Source organism: Euprymna scolopes, chromosome 5 (assembly GCF_053919585.1).
Source record: "Euprymna scolopes isolate OS-2025 chromosome 5, ASM5391958v1, whole genome shotgun sequence".
Classification (NCBI taxonomy): Eukaryota; Metazoa; Mollusca; class Cephalopoda; order Sepiida; family Sepiolidae; genus Euprymna; species Euprymna scolopes.
Window position 1 is genome coordinate 50,671,247 of NC_136486.1, and position 15,000 is coordinate 50,686,246.

The window sequence follows — 15,000 nt, forward strand, 5'->3', positions numbered from 1 at the left end:
TTATTATACCATATTTCTTGTAAATGAAACATAATTATCAAAGTATACTTACGCAGATAGATATGAAAAGTCTTTATTAAAATTTGTGCCTATTTCCATTCGATGGAGGCCAGGCGTGACCGCAGGCCCCACAATTTTATTATACCATCCTTATTAAACTTAAAACATACTTATCAAAGTATTATTATGTACATCTATATCAAAAACATTTGTAAACGTGTTTTTTAACTTTTAAATTTTTTATTTCCATACTTAGTGGACCAGGCGCGTACGCAGACCCCACAATTTAAATGAATCATCAGTATGCCAGATCAAACACACCCATTCCTGTGTCTCGATGCATCTTCTATCATTATATATGATCAGTTTTCTATAATAGTCAATCATATAGGAGCCTATTCGTGACCAGACACACACAGACGTTCAGTTTTATATTATATATGATGATTGCAACGTCTTGTCAGACGAGTGCCACTCCCTCAGGCACTGATAGTACATGAGCCGAAAATGACTTTAGTCCTGCCAGCAAAATTCACATGCTCAAACAGACATGACACTGAAGACGCCCATTAGTATACATACATATATATACATGCACGCATACATACATATATACACATACACACATACATATAACACACATATATGCATAAATACATACACAATACACATACATATACATACATAAACATACACAAAGCGGTCAATGGCATACATACATATATATATATATATATATATATATATATAAATGCAAATATACATATATACACATACACACATACATATCTGTAAACATACACACATATATACATATATACATACACAATGCATAATACACATACATATTTATACATACACACGCATACATACACATGTACATACATATAAATACACACACTAATATACAAATACATACACACATATACATATACACATATGTACACATATGCACATATATATATATATACATACACTTACCTACATATGTATACACATACATGATTATGCACTCATACACAAACATGCACATACATACATAACATATACATGCATACATATACATACATACACACATGCAAATATACACATACACACACATGCATATATGCACATACACACACATGCAGATGTACACATACATACAAACAATATATATACGTATATACATACACACACATACATATATACATACATATACACATATACATACATATACACATAGATATACACACATATACATGCACCTGTACATGAACATACATACACCTATATGTACATATATACGTATAATGATGACAGATCAATTATTACATGCTTCCAGCATTTCAGGCCTACACACGTCACAAATTTTCCATGGCTGAGGGAGTATCTATACACAGATGATGTTACAGAGTTTTAGCTTTGTATAACAGCTAAATCTCTCTCTCTCGGTTCAAAATGTTGACATCCAGCAACAAGCAAGAGCAAGATAGCCAGAAACAAGTCAAACTGCAGACCAGCTTAATGCGGGTACTGGTCTACCGCTTTATGTTTTTTTTTCTTTTTTTAAATCCAATATTTGCTTCTCCTAGAGGGGTTGCCTTCACCACGGCTTACGGGAGCCCTCTCCACCCCACATACACATGACAATAAACACATGCGTACATACAGATGTACGCATACATGTGCACACACATGCAACCATAATCACGTAGAGGCACACAAATACGCTCATACATACATACATATGGCTATATATATGTACACACACATATACATGCTAAATACACATAAAGGAACAATCCAAAAGTCATACATAGTAAGTGATCAGCGGCTGCACCGTTTTTTCCCTTTTCCTTCCTGATCTTTTTCTCCTTCCTTTTTTTTTTTAATAAAATGTTTGTTTTAGACTCACACATATGCAGTACATGATAATGATTATGATTATGTTGACAAATTCACACATAATTTTCCAAATAACTCAACGTACGAATCGACGAAAAACAACAGTCCAATTGATATGATTTACAGTGTCTGTAAATATTATATATATATATATATATCACCAGCATATAATGATATACTCTATGTAAAAAAATAAAGCTTCCGGCGTTTGGCAATATTTATCATTGTAATTGTTAAGCCTCGTCTAGATGGTCGAGTTTCAATTCCAGTCTGATGCAGTTGGTTGTCTAATCGCACAGAAGAGGTATGATATAGCAAAACAGTATGTATGTGGATTATATATATATATATATGTATGTCTATGGATTATATATATATATATATACATATATATATATATACTCTTTATTTGTTTTTACATAAGTAGTAATACGTTGCTACACAGTCATGAGCATGTTTCGGTCAGCTAGTTACCAGTACTTAGAGACCTCTTCAGGCGATACAGCTTATATGAAAGCTAAGTTTGCAAAAAGCAGTATCGCCTAAATAGAGCTCTAGTTACTGGTAACTAGCTGACTGAAACATGCTCAAGACTGTGTAGCAACATATTAGTGCTTATGAAAAAACTCGTTAAACTTTATTATTTACTTAATTTCTGGAAAACAATAATCTCAAATTATAGTATAGTATATATATATATATATATATATATATATATATATATATATATATATATATATATATATATATATATAGAACAAGAGGAATAAAAATGAAGTCAAAAAACTATATATTGGTAAATGTAGATTTGTTCATTTATTCAATCAGGGTATACAAATATTTAGTTGGGGATAGAGGGGACTCTTTATTCCAAAGCATTTTGAAGCCTAATGCTTCTCACCAAGAAGAGTAGAGAAGATGCTAGGTAACATAATGGGGATGCGACATCTAGTAAGACGAGGGAGGGTCTGGGAGTTACAGGAGCAAGTTATGGGGTGGATATGTGTGGGTGCTTGCTAGACTATAATAATAAATTTCGGAATGCAAATATATATTAGAGAATATGTAATAATAATAATCCTAGGGTTGCCTTGTTATTAGATATACAGGGAGTATACGGCAGAGATATAAGGATAGGGGAGCAAAGTTTATGGAAATGGATAAAAGACAAAAGAGATTTTAGGATGTGGACGATTAGTGTGGTGGGATAATATGGGGAAAATATACTATTAATAATAATATTAATAATAATAATAGTATAATAATAATAAATAATAATAGCGAAAAGGTAAATAAAATTAAGGGATAAACAATAAAGATATAATTAAAAGTGAGAAAGGTTTGCAAATTCAACAATGCGAGCATTTTTTATCAATAAATGTGGAAGAAGGAGACATAAACTCTGTCCTAAAAATGATGAGAAAATTGGGATTTAGTAAGTTTCAAGATTGGTGTTGGTATTTCTGCGTTTGTCTTATATATTCCTTATTATATGATTCCGTGGGTGTTCCTTGGTTAGTGTTGATAAATTGTAATCTTTATTCGTCCTTGCATATATTGAGTGCAGGTTTGAGGTAGCAGAATCGGGCCGGGAGTGCGTTCAGCTGCTTTTAACTTGAATGAAGGTCAGTGTGTAGTTAGTAGTAGCCACAAGATAGTTGGGTGGAAGGAGGTCGAAATAATACACTAAGTATGCGTTTGGGAGTGGTTAGATGGACCTTAATAGATAATCGGGAAGTATAAATGGGAGGTGGAAGTATGGGGGTATTCGTGTGGGGGCGCATTTAAGGAAATGGAAGTCGGTTGCCATTATCGTAAGGAATTTTTAGTAAATTTAAATATGTATTTCTGGATTGAATGGGTTAGTATTATTTATTCTAATTGCATACGTTTATATGTGCTAATTGTATAGTATGGATTAGTTTGCTTTGTGGAAGGGGTTTCCGAGTGGAAGGGACGGGGGGGAAAATTTTAGGGTTCTTATTATTGGTTTGAGGTTTGAGGCCCAGTAATGGGAGGGTTCTAAGTTTCTTTTCATTAAGCTTTGGCTTTAAATTGATGAGGACAGAGTCTTGGTATAACTAGCTTTAATTGCTAATTGAGATGCAGTTTAATAGGCGGTATTAAGTGTTCAACTTTGCAAAGTGAGGTTTGGTTAGAGATAATTATCTGAAAAACTATGAATAAAAATAGTTGCCAGGTTAAGAGTGTTTCCGCATGAGTTTGCTGTATTACTGTTATATAAGCATTATATATTCAGAGAGTGTGCTAATAATTTATATTAAAAGATTAAATTGGCCATGGCAGCGGGGAAAAAACACGTGGTGTTAGCCGTTTACTAGAGGCAAGGAACAGCAAGGGAGAGTGTTTCTACATGATTAGCTTTAGAGGTGCTAGGTATTAGTCCTTGTCTGACGGTGTTCTTTCAGCAGGGTTATTTGTAGTTCCGTATTTGAATTTTCTCTTGTGTCTTCAACTATAAATTATCTCTGATTTAGAGTTGAGGATGTTTAATTTATTAGGTGCAGACCAATAAGTCTCCTGTGTGTTATGAGTAAGTTGCTGGAATCCATATTAAATAGAGAAATAGTCAACCACTTCAGCAGAAACAACCTTCTTAGTGACACACAATATGGTTTCCGTTCTGCAAGATCTACCGCAGATGTGTTAACGGTTAGGTGCCATTATAATCTCGGTCGCCTCTGCGTCGCAAAGCAGGCAGTATTTAGAGCTTGGTCTGTATGATTTAGATTTTCTTAATATTTTCTATTTTAATGAGAAGTTTATGTTGTTTTGTTTCAGATTTCTAACTCAGTTGGATAGGATTGTTTTTGTCTTAGCGGTCTCTCTTTGAGAACGATTGTAAGTGGTTTGAAATTCTGGCTTTTATCGGGAAAGAGGATAACCCTATGTACGTGTGTATTTTGGGGTTTGTGTTTGGTGTATTAAGGGTTTCTTCGTTTATTTGTGGATTAATTGAGTTTAGATGTTCCGGGGTTTGTTCGGTGTGCGACTCAGTACCGTCTATTCCTATCGGTTGCATGATCAGTTGTTCGGTGAGTGTACTTTTGTTTATTGAGTTATGCGCATTCTCGCTGGTATTACTGGTTCTATGGGCTTGGGTGGTCAAGTTATTCGCTTTCGTCATAGATGGAAGTTCAGTTATTGTGCATGAGTATATGACGTCTGAATATACACAGTCATTCTCCAGTGGATAGCTATCTGGATCGTTACAATTGCAATTTATGTGAGCTAGACCTGGAGTGCCATTAACTATTTTTTGCGCTGATTCTATTTTCTTATTATTCGTGTTTATAATAGTTTGTGCTATATTAGGCATGGTTTAGAAGGATAATTTAATCGAGTTTTTATTTAGGATTGAGCTTTATTTGTGAGGGTGCTTGGATGAATTTCTACTATTTTAAAGAATTCTTTTGGGATATTTTTTTGTACGTTATTCTTGTATGGAGGGTTGAACCAAATATTGTTCTTTCTTCTAATTTGTTTTTTTTGGGGATGTTTGCTCTTTTTGCATGTGCTTTTTATTTTTTTGGATTATGTTACATATGATCCTTGTTTTTTTGTTTACATTTACATTTACTCATGTTGTGGGTAACTATGCCTAAGGTGTTGGGGTGTCTCTTACTATTATTTGTATCATACTTAATTGTGTTTTTATATCCTGAGTTTGCTAGTGCGTTGTTATATAAGTTGGAGTTTTCATTGAATATGTTATACTTTGCAGAGAGGTTGGAGATTCTTTTGGACACTGACATAGGGATTGCCTTAATGACGGATCTGAGGTGATTAGAGAATCTGTGGACATAGTGCAGCGACAACTTTGGTTTATGGTACGGGCAGTATGATCCTTCCTTTAGGTTTAAAGTTATGTCTAAGAAGTTTGAGGTATTTTTTTCTTTTTCTATAGCTGCTAAAGAATTCTTTTAGTTTAATATATATCCTGTGACTTGCTCCAGTTACAAATAGGGCATCGTCCCTGTACAGGCTTCCCTGCAAATCACTTGTTGAATCTTTGCTTAAGTTCATTTAATAGGAAGATTCCGACCAAATCTGTCACCTGGGAAGCGTCTGACACCCATCACTATATCGAGGTGATCTGGTGTGTTTTTTCTGGTCCAGAGTTTATTATCAAATTGTATTAAAGTCTTTCTTGATAGTAATATTAGTCTAATTTCTAATTCGGGAGATCTGAGGTATTTTTTGCTAGGTTAGGTCCTTGTTTAATAGGATAGGCGAGATTGATTGGTAATAGTTGTTAATGCCAAATGTTATGAAGTTTAACCTTGATTTGTCTTTTAGGTTTAGGAACCAATTTATAACATTGTCTGGTGATTGCCAGAGGGAGAAACTTATTTTCTTTTTTATATTTGGTATTATTCTGCCTAGTATGTTTTTACTTATTTTTCCTAGATCTGATTTTGAAGAGCAAATAAGCCTGATAGATATGTTGCTTATGAAGTTTGACTTATGGTCCTTTAAAGAGAATCTTGGAGTATCTGGGGGGAGGTTTTCGGTGTGGTTATTTAAGTTCATGCTAGTAAGACGATTCTTTGCTTGATCATTGATAGTTTGTACTGAGTTTTATATGATTTTTTTAGTTCTTTATATATCAAAGCAACTGAACGCGCTCCCAGCCGATCCTTTCGACACAATGATGGAACCGGCCCGATTCTGCTACCTCAGACCTGCACTCAATATATGCAAAGAACGAATAAAGGCTATAATTTATCAACACTAATCAAGGAACGCCCATGGAATCATATAACAAGGAATATACAAAACAGATGCAGAAATACCAACACCAACATTAAAACTAACTAAATCCCAATTTTCTCATCATCTATTTTAAGACAGAGGTAATGTCGCCTTCTTCAACATTTATTGATAAACAAGCTCGCATTGTTGAATTTGCAAATCTTTCTCATTAGGAGCAATAACACAATTCACCGAAACAAGATCATGGCATGAAATATGTGCCTACATTAAAGATGGCTTCCCGTGTGGCAGGGATATCTCTAGAGAAGATCCTAATTTACCCTATATGTGCTTCCGGGTTGCACTTGCTTACACCACTGCATTTATATTTGCCCTCTATCGGCCCCACAACAGCGAAGTTACTATCTTTAAGAGCATATCTAAGAAAATAGACCATATCCTGTCTGCATATCCCTCGGCTAACATCTACATCTGTGGTGACTTCAACGTCCATAATGTGGAATGGCTGACCCATTCAAATAAGACAGACGATGAGGGGAGATTTTGTCATGATTTTGCCATTGCTTATGACCTCACTCAGATTGTTCGCAAACCCACGCGTGTGCCCGATACACCCGGTCAATATGCAAGTCTCCTAGACCTTTTCTCTCAACTTCCCCTGAGCTATGTTCATGTTCCATTCATTCTCCTCTAGGATCCTCCGACCACTCCGTCGTATCAGTTAAGATAAAAACGAAATGTAATAAGTCCCCAGACGTACCCCTCCACCGTACTGTATACCGATACTCTATGGCTGACTGGGATAGCTTCCGTACATTCATATCGGATTTACCTCTGCACTCCATGTTTAAAAAGGAAGTGTCCTCTATAGTATCAGATCTGACCGAATGGTTACTTGTAGGCATAGACCAATTCATACCATCTAAAAAATTCCAACAAAAAGCTACCAGCCAGCCATGGTTCTCCCCAGAATGTGCTGCTGCTATCGCGCACAGAAATCACTTTTTCCATAACTACCAACGTAATAGATGCACTGAGACTAAAGCTGCTTTCAGGACTGCCAGCAACCACTGTAAAAGAGTAATAAAAAATGCAAGAGAGCTATATGTCCAGTCTGTTAAATCCAAAGTAGCTGGTCAGCGGCTTGGTTACCACCAGTTTTGGCAAATAACAAATAGGATCCTGAACAGAAGTGTGCGTTCTATCCCAACCATTATCAATGGACCAGAGATCATCTCGTCAGCATCAGACAAGGCCAAACTATTTGCCAAGAACTTTGCAGCTAATTCTACCCTATGCGACGAAGGCCATCAACTCCCCATATTTCCTCCTATAACACAGAAAACGCTAGGTAACATACAAATATCCATGCATGAGGTCGCCAAGCTAATCAAGAACCTTGATTCCAGTAAAGCAACTGGCCCTGACGGCATCCCAATTATAGTGTTAAAAAAGCTTCAACCAGAACTTGCTCCCATACTTACGAAACTGTTTAAGCGCTGCCTTAAGGAGAAGTGCTTTCCGACTCCCTGGAAAACCTCATCAGTTTGCCCTGTATTTAAGAATTCAGGTGATAAGTCATCTCCCTCTCAGTACAGACCAATAAGTCTCCTGTGTGTTATGAGTAAGTTGCTGGAATCCATATTAAATAGAGAAATAGTCAACTACTTCAGCAGAAACAACCTTCTTAGTGACACACAATATGGTTTCCACTCTGCAAGATCTACCGCAGATGTGCTAACGGTTATATCCCACAGAATTAGTGAATCTCTTGACAAAGGCTTCCTTTCTAGGGCAATTGCTCTTGACATATCAAAGGCCAAACTCTCTTCCTGATCTACATCAATGACCTCCCTAAACATATACTTAAATCATTCATTGACATCTATGCTGATGACACGACCATCTACGGCAACACATCAAAGCCTGTAAATGACAAAGTTCTCTCTGATTCTCTCTCCTCTGATCTTGAGCGCATGGTTCAGTGAGGGAAGACGTGGCTGGTTACCTTTAATGCATCTAAAACCAAACTCCTATCCTTACATCATCAACGCTCTGATTCTCATCTGGCATCAATTGGGATGGATGACTCTCGTCTGGGAGAGGCCCCGTGTCTTGACAAGCTTCTGGGTTTGACCTTTACTCCTAATCTGAAATGGAACACGTACATCAGGTCTGTTGCCAATGTCGCTGGAATGATGGTGGGATCCTTCTACCGCTCCAGAAGATATCTCACTACTGATGCAATTCTCTATCTATATAAAAGCCAAGTATATCCAAAGATGGAATACTGCTGCCATATCTGGGCAGGAGCTGCTAAAAACAGCCTATCCTGCCTTGACAGAGTACAAAATCGACTTCGTGGCTTAGTGGGAGATGCCTTTTTCTCTACACTGCAACCTCTCTCCCACAGAAGAGACGTTGCGAGCCTGTCTTTGTTTTATCGTTATTTCCATGGCAGGTGCTCGTCTGAACTCCAATCTCTGGTCCCTCCTCGCCAATCTTTCACAAAAAACACCCGTCTAGCTGAATCCACTGTGAAAAATTTCCCCCACTCTTTATCTGTGCCTAAATCAAAACGTGGATTCCATGAACAAAGCTTCTTTCTTAGAACTGCACGCCTGTGGAACTCTGTTCCATCTGCCTGCTTCCCACCTGACTACAACTTGGATGTGTTCAAGTCCAACGTTAACAAATTCCTAATGAACCGCCCCCTTAAGTAAACACTTTCAAATCTTCACACTAACGTACTGTACTTGCAATAACCCTTATCCCTGAGTGGCTTCTGGGCCTTGATAAGTGGTGACCACCGTGTAAAAAAAAAACAACAACAAAAAACAAAAAGAAAACGCCACACAGGAAGAACCTTTTTCTCGTTTATAAACGAATATATATGTATTCTGTTGTTTATATCTTGCTTGTTCATAAATAACTTATATTGATGGCCCTTGCAGTCGGGATATTCATGACTATATAATTGACTTATGCAGACATTTTCTTGTTCTAGAGCTTTGTATCCTAGGGGGTATTCTCTACCAAACTCTTTGCCCTGCTGGCTAAATCCATATACACATTATTCTTGTGTGCCCTATTTCTGTATGCATGTATCGTAGTTATCCAACTCTTCCCCTATTTAACCAAATTTCAGTTTAATTATTTATTTTTTTACATTTCTTTTTTTTCTTTTTATTTTACTCTTCATTCTTTATCCCTTAATTTTATTTCATTTGTCATTTTTAATTTTATTTTTATTGTTTATCCCTTAATTTTATTTACCTTTTCGCTATTATTATTATTATTATTATTATTATTATTATTATTATTATTATTATTATTATTATTATTATTAATAGTATATTCTTTCCTCTATTATCCCACCACACCAATAGTCCACATCCTAAAATCTTTTGTCCACCTCCATAAACTTTGCTACCCTATCCTTACATGTACATCTAATAACAAGGCAACCCTAGGATTATTATTACATATTTTCGAGACTCCTAACAAACGGTTCACCTGACGAAGGCCGGAGGGCAAAACGGCCGAAACGTTGTGACAGTAACAACCAAGATGAGGAAGTCAGTTCGACAATCTCAATCAATGAAAACACCTCATCTCAAAAATACAGACAATTACTATATTCTCTAATATATATTTGTATTCCGAAATTTATTATTATAGCCTTGTAACCACCCACACGCACCCACCCCATAACGTGCTCCTTTAACTCACTCCCGGACCCTCCCTCGCCTTACTAAATTAAAACCCTGGTGCACGACGCCCCATATAATTACTTATGTTCAACCCTGCTTAAAATACATCCTTTCGCCTTAAATCATCATCATAATATTCCTCCTGAAATTATACACAGCTTCAAAGTGCTGTTATCGTCTCGGTTGCATCTGTCAATAAAATACCCCTGCATAGATAATAGGCATCTTACATACCGATAGAATAGAATTAACTTCATCCAAACTATACCTCCCCCTAAGCCTTAAGACATATACTACATACATTTAAGACTATGATAGAGACCCTACACATCTTTTTACGTTACACTCTATATAATACGCTACTCCTTTATCTTAAAATTCGATAAAACTCCCCCTAACATCATCTATAATTTTATTGATTTATTTCGTTCCTGATGAATCCTACACTAGATGTCGCATCCCCATTATGTTACCTACTCTTCTGATGAGAAGCATTAGGCTTCGAAATGCTTTAGCATAAACAGCCCCCTCTATCCCCAACTAAATGTTTGTATACCCTTATTGAATAAATGAACAAATCTATATTTACCAATATATAGTTTTTGTGACTTCATTTTTATTCCTATTGTTCTTCTATATAAGCTCCAATAAAACTTGTTGAGCTTTATATTATTCCGATAAGTCTCCTCTTATAGAATTGAACTCACTCTCTTCTTCTAACTCAATAAGCTATATATATATATATATATATATATATATATATATATATATATATATATATATATACAAGAGGAAAATATATTCATAATAGTAAAATATATACTGATCAATATAGATTTATTGATCAATTTGAAATGAAGGAATACTAGAGTGTGTAAGGGTTATGAAAACTCTTTATGTCAGGCATTTCGAAGCTTAATGCTTCACAGCAGAAAAGGAGATGTACTACGTAACAAAATATGGATGCGACTTCTAGCAGTAGGCATATTAGGGGATCTTGCATCTGGGATATACAGTGAAGGAGGGAGAATGGGTTATTCCGGAGATTATTAGATAATTATACATTGTAGTTTCATTACTTGACTAGATTTTAATTTCTGATAATCATCCTGCAGTTGTTCACGGCTCACAATTGAATTTTCTTGAATATGGCGTCGTAATTGTTTCGATAATCTTTGAGAAACCTTCTTTAAACTTCCTTAAACTTTAAAACTGCCTTTACGTCTTTTAAACCTTGTAACAATGAATGAACTAATCGTAGTGAAAGAGATCTTCTGGAGACTTTAGATCTTCCAGTAACACTTTCCATCATTTCCGAGGTTAACAAGTAGTTCTTTTCTGAAGAATTCAATTCTTTGCTTCCTGACATCATTGGAACCTTCTTGTGTAACTACAAATGGCACAATGTTCCAGCTTTGATTTTGTAGTTAACTATATTTACCAATAACATTATTGGAAGGTTCTAGAAGTTAATACTTTAAAATACTGGCGCAATCTAGAGTTCACAATGAAATAGGTATAGTGTACACTTATTTTTTCAACTATTAGAATATTTATTTAAATAAGCTAAATATAATTTAAGTTAAAAAAATAAACAGATAAAACTGTTTGTAGAACACGTTAAAGATGCAAAAATATTTTATTAAAAGAAGGAAGAAAAATACGATTCAATTTCTTTTTTTTTTCTTTTCTTTTTTTAAAGTTTAAATATTTCTGATTAATTTCCGACCAGGTAACATGTTCATCTTCAGTAAGTTAAAGAGGTCTATTGTCTGCTTTTTTCCCCTTGCAAGTAAAATCCTTGTGTTGTTAAGTCCAAGGCGTGCTGCTGCTATTGTCGTCGTTGTTGTTGTTGAAAACACGCGCGGTGAAAAGAACTCTCTAGTGAGCTTATTGTTTGTAGTAGTTAACATTTTGCTTACGATCAAAATGTTTTGTGTTGGAATGGCACAATTTTAAATAACATTTTTTTTTCTTTTCAAATTATTCTTTTTAATTAAAAAAAAAATTAGTGGGAGAAGCAAAAAGCACATTTTTATTTGACATGAGAGCAACGGCAACGCAGAATTATATGAACATACCATATATATATATATATATATATATATATATATATATATATATATATATATATATATATAACTATTTCATTTATTCACATAAATTTACTATACGAAAGTATAGATTTATGCGTAAACTTTAAGTATTTACTTCAAAAGTGCTCAATACGTAGGTAGAGCTAGTTAGTAATTTATAAAATATATATGGCGATTAAGCTACACTGAATATTCTGCGTTTCATCCATATATATATATAAATATATATATATATATATATGGATATAGATTTATATAAACATACCATATATATATATATATATATAACATAAACATATTTCCACAGAATATATATGTGTATATATATATATATGTATACATATATATACATATATATATATCTATATATATATGTATATATATATCTATATATATATATGTATATATATATGCGTATATATATGTATATATACGTATATATATATCTATATATATGTATATATATATACATATATATAGATATGTATATATATTTATATATATGCATATATATACATATATATATGTATATATGTATATATATGTATGTATATATATGTATATATATATATATACTCGGGTTTTTTATATTCAAAAGTAATGGACTAATGAATTCAACGAGGTTGTTAGATAGTGCTCAATAAAAAGAGCTGATAATACTTGTTTATTGTTATATAAACATTTATTCATTGAACTTTTGAATAGTCAAGTCGCTGCCTGATGATATCTGTTGTTTGATTGAAACAAGTGGCTATTTGTAGCAGCGGGATGTGAGCATGTTTATATAACAATAAACAAGTATATATATATATATATATATATATATATATATATATATATATATATATATATATATATATATATACTAGGATGGTTTCAAAAGTAATGCATCCTACTTTTTAACAAAAAAAAAAATGTTGAAAGGTTACGAAAACGAACATGGTACCATAAAAACAAGCGATCTTTGGTATTCCGGAATTAATTTTTCTACATAGGCACCACCATTCTCAATGCATTTTTGGCAGTGATAGACGAGAACCTTGGTGTAACTCGACAGTTTGTGGTGGCTTTATCATGATTTGGGGCCATATTTATGCGAGAGGTGTTTGTAAAATATCAATGATAGAGAATAAAATAAATCTGAAAAAATATTTTTTTAATTCTTGAAGAAAATTTAGTGCCTCATATGTGGAGTTGTGCCATCTCATGATTGGATTTTCTAACATGATAGTCGTCCCACGCACACAACAAAATCTCTATAAAAGTGATTTTCCGACGATAATCTTGATATTATTCGATGTCTAAGTTTGTCGCCTAATGAGAATCCAACGGAGAACTTGAGGCGATCTTTAAAAGTCCATAACCAAAAAGTGATCCAACAAATATAAAAAAAATCGGAAGAAAATGTGCCAGGTAGAATGAAACAATGTATCTGCTAATATTTGCAAATTGGTAATTTAGGCAAACAAGAATAAATTGGTTGCTATTAAAGTACATAAACATTATTTAACAAATATTAGATGAAGGTAATACGTTATTTGTATACATTGCTGCTACATTTCGCATCCATTAAAGTAAATACATGTTATCAACTTCAATACTATTAAATATACCGTGTTTGTATATATTACTAGCATGCAATATTATACAGTAAATATATAGACATTTTGGTCATTGAATGATCTGAATTTGGTCATTGAATGATCTGAATTTTTTTAACTGTTACTTTTAATACATACAAATATTTCTTCCCTCCAACTCTCTCTCTCTCTCTCTCTCTCTCTCTCTCTCTCTCTATATATATATATATATATATATATATATATATATATATATATATAATCAATAGAGTATAATAATCAATAGAGAATTTGCTTTATAATAATAAATACGAAATTTGCATGAATTAAAATATTATATTTAATCGTAGTTTACGACCGGACAACGCCGGGAGGCCTGCTAGTATCTATCTATCTATCTATCTATCTCTCTCTCTCTCTCTCTCTCTCTATATATATATATATATATTCTATATATATATATATATATATATATATATATATATATATATATAGAGAGAGAGAGAGAGAGATACATATATATATATATATTCTATATATATATATATATATATATATATATATATATATATATATATAGAGAGAGAGAGAGATAGATAGATAGATACTAGCAGGCCTCCCGGCGTTGTCCGGTCGTAAACTACGATTAAATATAATATTCTAATTCATGCAAATTTCGTATTTATTATTATACTGTACCCAATATATATAATAATGATTTAAAAAGTTTTAGAAAAAAAATGACTTCCGTGTCATCAGTTGAAATCGAAACCTCAACATTCAGCGCTTCAGGCTTAGTCAATAATTAGCGCTTTGGCCTTCATCCTTACTGTCTGAGTCATCGCTACATAAATAACAAATACTAAACATTTAGTGGCTTCAAGGTAAAAATGTATGTCTGCATGCTCTGAAGTTAGTCGATTTACTCTCGCCAAGGTATTTTTTTTTTCATTTTTTCCCCGTAGCTGCTATTTTTACAGGTTGAAA